This window comes from Chrysochloris asiatica, unplaced genomic scaffold, assembly GCF_000296735.1.
Source record: "Chrysochloris asiatica unplaced genomic scaffold, ChrAsi1.0 scaffold00109, whole genome shotgun sequence".
Classification (NCBI taxonomy): Eukaryota; Metazoa; Chordata; class Mammalia; order Afrosoricida; family Chrysochloridae; genus Chrysochloris; species Chrysochloris asiatica.
In genome coordinates, this window is record NW_006408627.1 from 7,726,734 (window position 1) to 7,736,661 (window position 9,928).

Sequence of the window (9,928 nt, forward strand, 5' to 3'; positions counted from 1 at the left end):
TTGAGACTATCATTGCAAAAAATTTTGAGTATTACTGTCAAATTTGGAAAAAGTCTCTGACATTTCTTTGATTTGTGAGCTGAAAGATTTCAGTACATCTAAAATTTTTCTTACATAGTAATTGATCTTAAATATTCTGAGTTGATACCATATTACCTAGTTTATTGTCTGTGACTTCATTACATTGCTTTGTTTTCACTATAAAATCTATATTTTATAGGTTTCAAATCAGCAAAAAATTGAAAACTTTGTTCCTTGTGTTTATATGATTATTGTTCATTGTCTTGATTTTCAAAAAAATCCAAAGGTCTACTACTTACTTCTATTTGAAATTTATAGCTTTCTGTATGAGTTGAAATCAATTTGATGGAAGTGAGTTTTATTGGTTTTTAAATCAATTACTGCTTGTGATCTGATTTCTTATCAACATTGTGGTTGGTGGTTATGTGCCACGGAGTCGATTCAGACTTATAGCAACCCTGTATGGGGTTTCTGAGGCTATAAATCTTTACGGGAGCAGAATGTCTCATCATTTTCCTGTGGAACTGCTGGTAGTTTCAAACTGTTGACCTTGAGATGAGCAAGATTAGCAGCCCGACTCATAACCACTGTGGTACCGGAGCTCCTTTTCTCAACATTAGAATAATTTTTCATTTATTCTGTTCTCATTTTATTGTTTTTGGTTTACATTCATTTAATTTTTAAGTGAACTTTGTCTCAGTTTAGTTAAAATAAAAGAAAATATCCTTTATATAAGATCAAAATAGATCTAGCATCTCACTAATTTTTTTTTTTTAAACACTCCTAAACTTCTTTCCAAGTAGCAGTTGAACTTTATCAAAAGTGCCATTTTCATTAGAAAGGAAAAAAGAATAGGTGCATAGTGTGTTTATAACTTTATAAACCACATCATCTATGTAATCCTGACAGGAGAGAACTTCAGTGTTGATGAGGTTTAGAAGAGAAGCTAGGAAGAAAGACTTAAGACCTGGCGATCTATGATTAGACAGTGGAAACACTGCGTCACAGTTGTTCCATCCTATTGTGGAAGGTCAATTTCACAGTCACTAAAAACAAACCATGAGCCAATTTCACAGCCTCTAAAAACAAGGGTCCTAGTGTGGTGCTACGGGTTAATGGGCTAGACTCCAAGGTCGGTTTGGACCACAAGGTTCACAGTTCAAGTTCATCAGTTGCTCCGTGGACACCCTATACAGAGTTGCTATGGGTTGGAACTGACTCCACGCCACTTAACAACAACAAGAAGAAAAGGACAGTCCAATCCTCCAATATAGTTTTGCATGTCTAATGTTTGGAAACATAGCTACACACTACCTTACACTTATCAGTACACTTCATGCCTTGTTTTTCCTTGAGTGTCCACACACTCGCAGTGTTGATTGCTATATGAGATGACCATTTCTTTAAATGAATATTTCCCTGAGCATTCCAAGTACTGTGTGTCTTCATTTCTAGTACAGCTATAGCACAAATGCCACAGTGGATGGCTTTAACAAACTGAAATTTATTTTTTGACAGTTTGTTGTAGTTGTTAGACATAAGTGGAGATGAGGAAGACGTCTTAACTGGTTTTGGATGGAATATCTTCCTTTTGAAGGATTCACAAAAAATATATGACCATGTGACTATATTCCTAGAGTAGCTCCCAGGATTTGGGAAGGGGCTGGATAAGTTCTTGTTGTTATTAGGTGCCGTAGAGTTACTTCTGACTGATAGTAAGTAACCTTGTGGTTAGCAGTCCAGAGCCTGGTCCTGTATCATCCTCGCAATTTTTATTACATTTGAGCTCATTACTGCTGCCACTATGTCAATCCATCTCCTTGGGGGTCTTCTTCCTTTTTGCTGACCTCATACTTTTCCAAGCATGATGTCCTTCTCCAGGGACTGACCCATTTTTGTTGTAGATGCCGTTGAGTTCGTTCTAAGTTATAGCAAGAGACTATAACAGATGGAACACTGTTCGGTTCTGCCCCATCCTCACAATGATTGTTATGTTTGAGCCCATTGTTGCCGCAACTCTGTCAATCCGTCTTGTTGGGAGTTTTCCCTTTTTTCTCTGACTATCCATTTTCCCAAGCATAATGTCCTTATCCAGGGAATATGCCTGGATAATATGCCCAAAGTACAAGAGATAAAATTTCGACAATCTCTCTTCTAAGAAGTATTTTGGTTGTAATTCTTACAAGAAAGATTTTTGGTTCTCTGGCACTCAATTGCACTTTCAATATTCCTCTCCAACACCATAACTCAAAAGCACCAATTCTTCTCTGATCTTCCTTTATTCATTGTCCAACTTTCACATGCATAAGAGGTAATTGAAAATACCATGCTTGGAGGTCTTTTACAGCAGATTTGCCTAATACAGTACTCATTCGATTATTGACTGCTGCTTCTATGAGTGTTGACTATGGATCCAAGTAAAATGAAGTCTTTGACGACTTCAATGTTTTCTCCATTTATCATGATGCTATTTATTAGTTCAGTTGTAAGGATTTTCATGCAATCCATGCTGAAGGCTGCTGTTATTGATTTTCATCAGTATGTATTTCGGGAATTTCTCATTTTCATCAAGCAAAGTCTTGTCATTTTCATACTGCAGGTCATTATAGAATCTTCCTCCAATTCTGATGCCATATTCTTCTTCATAAATTCCAGCTTCTCTATTTATTTGCTCAGCATATACATTGAAAAATATGGTGCACAAGTTTCCTAATTTTAAATAATTCAATTTCCTTCGATGTACAGGTTCCTCATGAGCACTAAGCATTCTGGAATATCCATTATTTGAAATGTTACTCATAGTTTGTTATGATCCACACAGTTGAATGCAAGAGTAAACATATGTCTGGCATTCTCTGCTTTCAGCCAAGATACATCTGCCATTAGCAATGATATTCCTGGTCCCATGTCATCTTTTGAATCTGGTTTGAATTTCTGTTGATGTATTGCTGTAATCTTCTTTGAATTATATTCAGCAAAATTTTTCTTGCATGTGATATTAATGATATTGTGTAATAACTTTCGCATTCTGTTGAGTCATCTTTCTTTGGAATTTTGACAAATATGGATCTTCTTCAATCAGTTGGCCAGGTAGTCGTCTTCCAAATTTCTTGACATAGAACATTGGGCTCCTCGAGTACTGCATCAGTTTGTTGAAAGATTTCAATTTGCATTCCGTCAATTCCTGGAACCTTACTTTTTGCCATTGCCTTCATTGCTGCTTGGACTTCTTCCTTCAGTACCACCTGTTCTTGATCATAATGGTACCTCTTGAAATGATTGAACATTGATCAGTTCTTTTCAGAGCAGTGACTCTGCATTCCTTCCATCTTGCTTGATGTTTCCAAAGGTATTTGATATTTTATCCATAGTACCTTCAGTATTGCAAACTAAGATCTGAATTTTCTTCAGTTTGAGAAATGTTAGCCATGCTCTTCCTTTTGGTTTTCTAATTCCAGATCTTTGCACATTCCATTATAATATTTGACTTTGTCTTCTCAAGCTACCCTCTGAAATTTTCTGTTCAGCTCTTTTACTTCATCATTTCTTCCAGTTGCTTTAGTTTCTCTATGCTCAAGAACAAGTTCCAGAGTCTCTTTTGACATCCATTTTGGCCTTTTTCTTTTCAGTCTTTTTAATGTCCATTTGCTTTCTTCATATATGATGTTTCTGGTGTAATCCACAACTATCCTGGTCTCCAGTTATGAGTGTCTAATGAATCAAATATCTTCTTGAGATGATCTCTAATTTCAGATGGGATATATTCAAGACCATATTTTAGCTCTCATGGACGTGTTTTAATTTCTTCAGCTTCAGTCTGAAATTACATTAAAGCAATTGATGATCTGTTCCACAGTCTGTCCCTGCCTTTGTTTTGACTGATGGTGTTGAGCTTTTTCACCGTATTGTCCCACAGATGTAGTCAGTTTGATTCCTTTGTATTCCATCTGGTGAAGTACATGTGTATAATATCTTTTCATGTGGTTGAGAAATGTATTTGCAGTGAAGTCTTACAAAATTCTATCATGAATTCTCCAACATTGTTTCTGTCACCAAGGCTATATTTCCAAATACAGAACCTTCTTTCTGCTTCTAACTTTTGCATTCGAATCACCAGTAATTATAAATGCATCTTGATTTCATGTTTGATCAATTTCAGACCAAAAAAGTTGATGAAATTCTTCAATTTCATTGTCACTGGCTTTAGTGGTTGGTACGTAAGTTTGAATAATAGTAATATTATCTGGTTTTCCTTGTTGTTGTTGTTAAGTGCCGTCGAGTTGGTTCTGACTCATAGCGACCCTGTATAGGGTTTCCAAGGAGCAGCTGGTGAGCTTGACCCACTGACCTTGCAGTTCAAACCCACTTTGCAGTCTAGTGCATTAACCCACAGCAACACACCAGGACTGCGGTTTTCCTTCTAGGTGTATAGATATTATTGTATCACAGGTTGGATAGTTTTCTTTTTGATGATGAATGCTATGCCAGCCTTCTTCAATTTGTCATTCACAGCATAATAAGTCATATGATTGCTTGATTCAAAATAGCCAATTCCAGTCCATTTCAGTTCACTAATGCCTAGGATATCAATCATTAGGGTTTCCATTTCACTTTTGATAACTTCCAATTTTCCTAGAGTCATCTTCAAGCATTCCATGCTCTGATTATTCATGGATGTCTGTCTTACCTTAGTGAGTAATGTCTGGTATCTTAAAAGCTTGTGAGTGGCTGAGTGCAAGTCAATGCAGCTATTGGTCTCTCCATGTGCAGAAGAAGAGTGATGAGAACTGAAGAGTCATGGTATCAATTAGTTCTGTGGACTACTGGAACCTGTGACCATCAGTCTCCTTACCTCAGAAACCAGAAGAACTAGATGATGCCTGGCTATTACTACCAACTGCTCTGAGTGGCAGAAAATGTGTAACAAAACTAAAAACAAAAAAACAAAACATAGACTAGGCTTACTCGTCAGAAAGAGACAGGAGGAATACCAGACTCTTGCTCTTGACCACCCTTCAAGGCTGTAAAGGAACTCACCCTAGTGGTCCAACTTTCAGCCAAATTAGTAAGGTATGCTCACCATGGAATGGTCAAACACTCAAAATCAAAAGTGCAACATTTTTCTAAGGAGAAAGTTGAGAAGGGAAGGGGAGTGAAGGGAAGGAGGGTGGAAATAGGAACCACAGTGAGGAAGCAGATGACTTGTTGCATAGAGGGGGGATTGCAATCATTGAGATGAAACATGGTGTATGATTTCTTGAATGTAAAACTGATGATGTTTTCTGTAAACCTTCACTCAATTCACAATAAAAAGTTTAAAACAAAAATTTTTCATGGATGTTTACAGCTGTTTATTCTCATTTAAAATTTTTCCACATCAGCACATGAAGGTCCTAAAAGATTAACTCCATCCATGCTATTAAGGTCAACTTTGAGGAGGGTACTCTTCCCCAGTTGTAGTTTGAATGCCTTACAATCTGAGGCGCTCATCTTCAGGCACTATATCTGAGCATGTTCTGCTGCTATTGATAAGGTTTACAGTAGCTAATCATTCAGAAATGGTCTGCCTCTCCTTCTTCCACCATGGGTGATTCTGCTGGTATTTAAGTACTATGGCATCATTTCCAGCATCAGAGCACCATGCAAGCCACCACAATATGACAAACTGACAGACAAATGGTGGTGGTAAAACACTGAACTGCCTTTGTCACACTGGCTTTTCCCAGATTCTGATGAAATTTTAAGGCAGTAGGAGAAGGATAGGATTATGCTTTGAGGCCTCAGGTCTAACAATTCCATTTTCTTTTATTGCACAAGAGAACAATCTCAATTCCTAGTATATGTTCAAAAGTTGGTTTTGTTGCTGTATAACAAGTTATATAAGCTTAGTGGAGTTCTGGTGTGGCACTGTAGAGTAAGCACTGAACTGTTAACTGTAAGGTTGGTGGTTCAAACCCATCAGCCATTCCTTGGAAACCCTATACCAGGTCATTATGAGTGGGAACCCACTCGATGGTACACAACAACAAAAACAACAGTGGCTTTAAAACAACAACCAATTATTATCTCCCAGTTTCTTAGGTCAGAAGTCTGGCACAGCATGGCTGGATTCTCTGCTCAGAAAATTAGGACCTAAAACCCATGTGTTAGCAGGACTGTATGCTTTTCTGAAGACTCTGGGGGCAAGAATTGGCTTCTAAACTCCTTGAGATTTTGGAGGCATACAGTTCCTTGCAGCTATAGGACTGAAGGGTTGATTTCCTTGATATATGGCCCTTTCCATGCTCAAGACAGCACACTTATTGCTTCCCATGCTTCGAAATTTTCTGATTCCCTTATCAGATCCCTTTTAGAAACTCATGTGATTACATTGGGCCCACCAGAGTAATACAGAAAAATTTTCCTATTTTAAGATCAATGAATAATAACCTTAAAGACATCTGAAAAACCCTTTTTGTCAAATAACTAACAAACTCAATGCACAACACCAGGATTTGAATTCTACCTACTATACTAGGAATGTTCTCTTTTACTCATCTTAAAATACACCGAAGTTTCGAGAGGCCTCCAGTACCTTACAAACCTTATAGTGTGAGGTCCTGAATGTCATGTTTTCTTTCTCTTCCCAATAGAGGTACATGCAGAGGACTGGGCTGGTCTGTCTTACCACTACTTGGGTAGGTATAAAGGTGACTGGAGGGTCTGTTAGAGGTTTGGCGCCGTAAATGGTGGTAGTGGAATACCATTGCAGTTGATTCTTCCCTGTTTTATAAATCAAACACATTATTCTTTGGAGCTGATTATGTTTCTTTAATGCCATTTTCACTCTTATCCTAACTCATTAACTATAAAATTACATTAAAACACACACACAAACACACACAATTCTTTTTCGAGTAAAAGAATATTTCAGAAATGAATTACTCTAAAACTCTTTTTCTTAATATACTCAGTTCCAAGGAAGTTTAGTGACTCACAGACCTCACATTCAGAGATACTAAATGTCATCAACTTTCCCCCGCTCTGGTGCATGTGCAGCATGAACTAGATACATGTATCTGGAATGTTTTGAAGTAAGCTGATTAACAAATTTCCATGGACCATAGGCCAGGACAATGTGCTACATGATTCTTTGTGACTCTCAAAGAACTTTCTAAGTTGTTATGAAAATGTTAGCTGTTCACTGAATTCTTATTGAATTAAAGACAAAAAATGAATAAATGAATGAACGCATAAAACTTGAAAGAAATGTAGTTCAACCACAGCAATATGATAAAATTGAAAGAGACAGGTCCTAGAATGAGACCACCATGGGTAAGGAAAACTGCCAGTGTTAGAGGAAACAGCAGGATTGCATCTTGCAGTTCTGGTTTAGCTTGTTGTGTCTAAATTCCACAATGACTTGTAAATGGGTCTTTCGTACATTCCATGTTTTAAGATGAAATCACATAAACTTTTCCCCATAAAAACAGTGTTTTCATAGAATAAAAAACAAATGTTTCCATAGACAGATAATAATCATTCTTGCATTGTCTTTTCAAACTAGACACATTGTTTGACTCAAAGTTAGAGATTTATGTCAAGAGGTAAACACAGAAAACTAAACCTAACCTGCTGTTACTGTCTGTGGTAAGGAACCTTTGTCTGTGCAATACTGATGAATTCAGTAGAAAAACATTTATTAAAATACCGTTTTATAAAAGGAGACACATTGTACAATCCCACTTATATGAAAAACCTAGATAGGAAAATGCATAGAGATTAAAGTTATTGGTGGTTACCAGGGACAAGAGGGACGGAGAAAGAAGAAATAATTGTTTAGCAAACATTGAGTCATTTGTTTATGGTTATGGAAAAATTGGCAATGGATACTGGTGAACATGTAACACATGATTAATGTAAAAGATATCACTGAGTTGTACATGTAAAAAATTCTCAGTGGTTGAATATTGTGTTACATGTAATATAACCACAACAAAAATTTTTAAAAAATAATGATTACTTGAATAAAAAATATTCTTCTCTCTCAATTTAACTTATGCACCACAGTGAAATATATGGGAGAAAAATAATGCTGTTTGGCAGTTTAAGAATGGTTTACATTCCATCAAATTTATTTAAGGAGCCCTGGCGGTGAAAATCCTTGGCAAGGGCTTAAAACACAGGCTAAATGTTGGTAGTTTGAATCCACCAGCTTCTCTTCAGGAGAAATATGTGATGGGTTTATAGTCTTGGAAATTTACAATATTGGAAAATTCTACTCTACCCTATAGGTTTGCTCTGAGTTGCAACTGACTTGGTGGCAATGGGTTATAACCTATATAAGGAGCAAGTAGTGCAGTAGTTAAGTACTCCACTGCTAACCTATATGTTGAGGTTAGAACCCACCAGCTGTACCATGGGAAGAAAACATAAACATGGTGGTCTGTTTCCATAAAGCTTACAGCCTTGGAAACCCTAGGGTGTGGTTCTACTTTGTCTTATAAAGTCATTATGAGTTGAAATTGACTAGACAGCAATGGGGAGTCCTGGTGTGGTGCTGTGGGTCAATGCGTCAGACTGCAAAGCCATTTGAACTGCAAGGTTGGTGGTTCAAACTCACCAGCTGCTCCTTGGAAACCCTATACAGGGTCACTATGGGTTGGAATCGACTCAACGTCACTCAACAACAACAACAACAACAAGACAGCAATGGGTTTTTTGTTTTTTTTTTGGCAATGGGTTTTAATATAATAAAGAGACATTAAGAGTTATTGAAATATAAATAAGGAGTCCTGGTGTGGTGCTGTGGATTAATATGCGTGACTGCAAAGTTGCTTTGAATGAAAATGTCAGTGGTTCAAGCTCACCAGCTACTCCTCAGAAACCCTATACAGGGTTGCTGTGGTTCAGAACTGATTCGAAGGCACTTAACAAAATAGAAACAGTTTCTTCATCACTCACGCATTATTATCATTTGTCTATTTCTGAATCTTTGGAAAGTAAATTGCAGAAAATATCTCCATCATCCCCCAAACCTCCAGTGGGTGTTTCAAAAAGTAATGACACTTTCATATGAGCATAGAAACACCCTGCAATAATGATATCAACATATCCAAACATATCCCTTTTATTGTGAATTGAGTGAGGTTTATAGACAAGATCATGATTTTTTTCATTTAACAAATCATACACTTTGTTTCATCTCAATGACTACAATCCCCTTCCTGCAAAAACAGTTATCCTACGTCCTCCTACCCCTGTGGTTCCCCATTTAGAGCTTATATTTCAAAAATGAACAAAGCAGAAAATTTGATGCACACATACAAAACAAAACACATATTCATTTGAATGTCCCAAGAGCACACTCTGCAAGCCAGCTTCTTGCCTGCAAGCACACAGCCTTACATTGACTCAGTCCATTGGGATAGAGCCCAAACTGCTCTGTTTTTCTCCATGTCACTGCCTCTGCCACCATTTCTGCTGTTGCTGCTTTTCTAGATAGGGAGCTCATGCTCCACTCATGTTTTTCCTTTTTGATGGTACTAGCATCTTCTGTTTCTGAAATGGAAGATTAACTACTACTCCCTTTTAGTCACACATCTACAATTTCAGTTTTGACAATCACAATTAATCCTGCTAACAATTACACACAATTGAACCATAAAATCCTGTTAACATCATCTCTTACCCCCTTTCACCAGACCCGTCTAGAAAAGAGGAAAACTATTCAGTGGGGATCCTATGTTACCCCCCTCATTCTGAAACTAAACACACCCTCGAAAGCTTGCAAATTGGCCACTTCATATCTTTGTAGTCCCTCTCCTTTATGATAGCCAATGTCTAAGTTTCCCATCCTGATCAGCCCAGTATACTGAGTAGACAAGCATGCTCTTTTTTTTTTTTTTTTTGTAATTTGTGAGGTGTG